Raw genomic sequence first — 3,511 nt, forward strand, 5'->3', positions numbered from 1 at the left:
ATTTGTATGTCTGTCTTGCCATTAGACTGTAAACGTTCCAGAGTGAGCCTGTTTCTCTCACAGCATAATCAGCAAAGTGCCTTCTTGGCAGAACCTGGGCAAATTAGCTGCTATCTTAACTTCAGTTTCCTCATTTGTAAGGAGGAGATAATAATTTCCATCTTGCAAATTCTTAGGAAAATCAGTAAGGTTATGTCTATGGATGCCTAGCCTAGTGCCAGTCACATTGTAGGCCTTCAATAAATGAGAAGACCCTTGCTTCCCTCAGTATATGTTGAATGAATGGATGACTCAACAGATTTGATAGGAAGCATTGTAAAGTTCACAAGGGGATTTAGAGAAATGTCTGTGATCTTGACATTGGTTATTAATAAATAATACTAGGATTATGAAGCCTTAACAGTTGCATTCAGAAAACTAAGAACATGGCATGTGGTCCCATCACTTCATGGCAAATAGATGGCGAAACAGTGGAAACAGTGACAGACTTTATTTTTGGGGCTCCAAAATCGCTGCAGATGGTGACTGCAGCCATGAAATTAAAAGATGCTTGCTCCTGGGAAGAAAAGCTCTGACCAACCTAGATAGCATATTAAAAAGCAGAGACATTACTTTGCCAACAAAGATCCATCTAGTCAAGGCTATGGTTTTTCCAGTAGTCATTTATGGATGTGAGAGTTGGACTACAAAAGAAAGCTGAGCACCAACCAAAGAATTGATGCTTTTGAACTGTGGTGTTGGAGAAGACTCTTGAGAGTCCCTTGGACTGCAAGGAGATCCAACCAGGCCATCCTAAAGGAAACCAGTCGTGAATATTCATTGGAAGGACTGATGCTGAAGCTGAAACTTCAATACTTTGGCCACCTGATACTAAGAACTGACTTATTTGAAAAGACCCTGATACTGGGAAAGATTGAAGGCAGGAGGAGAAGGGGACGACAGAGGATGAGATGGTTGGATGGCATCACCAACTCAATAGACATGAGTTTGAGTAAACTCCGGGAGTTGGTGATGGACAGGGAGGCCTAACGTTGCTGCCGTCCATGGGGTCACAAAGAGTCGCACATGACTGAGTGACTGAACTGAACTGAACAGTTGCTGTTAGAACACCTGGAGCAGATTTTTATTTCAAGGGAAATCTAGTCTTCTTTCCACGGTCCTGTGACTTTCCTCATGCATATTTGGTCTCATGAGCCTTTTTAGGGTTCCCTGGAGAAACTTGGGCACTCAAAAGTTGGTAGAATGATGTTTTTGGCTGTTGGCTGCAAGTTTCACAAAATCTATGAGGTATTAAAAATTAAATGAGATATTAAGATATTCAAAGTAATGCTTGTCTCATTCTAGGGTTATGTGAGAATGCAAGATTCCTTCAAGTCACAAAGCATTTAAAACTTAAAATTTTAAATGGAAAAAAACATATCCTTGTGGTCCCTCAAATCCAATGGTTTTAATAATTAGGAAGAAATGACATATACATATTCAAAAGCCCTGGAAATGCAAAATTCAGTCAACTAATTGAAGAAGGAAAAATTAGGAAATGCTCATATTTAACATAGGCTTGTTATCATACTCCACTTGAGGTTAATGAGTGCTGATTTAACAATTTTAAGGAGAGTTCAATATTTCTGTGGTCATTCATAACTTCTGTAAATGTCTCCCTTTCTGGTCTGCATCTTCTCTCTCTCTCTCTCTCTCTCTTTTTTTTTTATCCTAGTGGCATGTTGGATCCTGTTTCCCAGACTAGGGATCAAACCTGCCACCCCTTCAGTGGAAGTGCAGTCTTAATCACTGGACCACCAGAAAGCCCCTGCATTTTCTAAGTCTGGGACGTTTTAGAATTTAATATGGGAACGTGTAAGAGACTCAAACTGTGTTATTACCATTTGTGAGTTAAGAAAGACCATACACCCAATTGATAGTTTATATACTTCTACGTTAAGAGAAATTAACTCTAGATTGAAAAAGCCTACCAAATGAATAAAAGAGGCTCACCTTAAAGAATATATTCTTCAAAAATCTCAGGTTACAGGAACTTTCCTGGTGGTCCAGTGGTTAAGATCCCGACCTCCCAATACAGGGGTCATGGGTTCAATTCCTGGTTGAGGAACTAAGATCCTGAATGCTGCATGGCATGGCCTAAAAAAAAAAAAAGAAAGAAAGAAAGAAAGACGAAGAACCCAGATTACAAGCTATAAAAAGGAATTTCTAAAAGTTTCCAGAGAGAGGAGGAAAACAGATGACATTCTGAAATCATGATGTAACAGTGGAAGCTAGAAGATGATGGAGCAAGACTTTCCAAATTCTGAGAGGAAAAAAATGGAGTATCAATCTTGTTTTCTTCACCTTACCATACTGTGAAACATAATAATAAAATTAAGACATTTACAAGCTTTCAGTAGATTTTCCTTAAATGTCCCCTTAATCGAGAAACTGCCGGAGGATGTGTTCCAGTAAAATAAGGGAATAAATCTAATGAAATAGATTTATTTTATTTCTAATGAAATAAGATGGAGGAAACAGAAGATGCAATACGGCAAAATGGTGGAAAAGAGTGCTATGGAAATAGTCTGTGTCAGATCTAGAAATCTTTGTCTTGTTTTTTTTTTTTGGAAGTGCTGGGTATTCATTGCTGAACAAAATTTTTTCTCCAGTTGTGGTGAGTGGGGCCTACTCTCTAGTCGTGGCACATGGGCTTCTCATTGTGGTGTCTTCTCTTGTTGCAGAGCATAGAGTCTGTGACTTGCAGGCCTTCAGGAGTTGTGGTTCTCTGGCTCTAAAGCACAGACTCAGTAACTGTGCTTCAGGGGCTAATTGCTCCGCAGCACGTGGGATCTTCCTGGACCGGGGATAGAACCCGTGTCTTTTGCATTGGCAGGTGGACCCTTTACCACTGAGCTACTAGGGAAGCCCCTAGAAATCCTGATCTTACTCCTGTACAGAGCAACAGAAATGAGGCTCTAGTAATGAGGTGTCTGGGGGAAAAAAATGAAGTTGGTAGAATATCTGATATGTTTGACCAGTTGAAAAATAATATTGATGGACATGTAGCAGACTCCATGGAACACTCAAAACAAGCTAATTTTATGACTATTGAAAGCTAAACAAATGTAGAAATGAAGCAATAACTGCAGGAAGAAACAACAGAAGAACAAGAGAATTCCCTAGTGGTCCAGTGGTTAGGACTCAGTATTTTTGCTGCCGTGGCCTGGGTTCAATCCCTGGTTGGGGAATTAAGATCTTGCAAGCAGTACACCATGGCCAAAAAAAAAAAAATAATAATTTAAATTTCAAGCATTTATTATTCACTTCTGTTCCCCGGGGTGAATGGAGTGAGATCCAATAAGTCATTTTCCCCAGTCTAGACCTCCACCATCATCAGATTTTATTCTTTCAAGATTGCTCCCCCAACAAAATCAGTTTAACTAGCCTTTTGCATATTTGCTGGAGCCAACCTGTAAGCAAAGACCATGGGAGCAAAGATTAGCACTTTGTCCTATAAGGAAAGAAGGAA

At 39.6% G+C, this 3,511-nt stretch overlaps 1 non-coding gene across 1 annotated transcript; it reads left to right on the forward strand.

Annotated features, from left to right (window-relative positions):
- The first annotated feature begins 3,158 nt into the window (after positions 1–3,158).
- On the forward strand, positions 3,159–3,230 carry TRNAK-UUU. The gene has a single exon. It is a non-coding gene; the product is annotated as a tRNA-Lys (tRNA).
- Positions 3,231–3,511: the final 281 nt, after the last annotated feature.

The sequence above is a fragment of the Cervus elaphus genome, chromosome 20, assembly GCF_910594005.1.
Source record: "Cervus elaphus chromosome 20, mCerEla1.1, whole genome shotgun sequence".
NCBI lineage: Eukaryota > Metazoa > Chordata > Mammalia > Artiodactyla > Cervidae > Cervus > Cervus elaphus.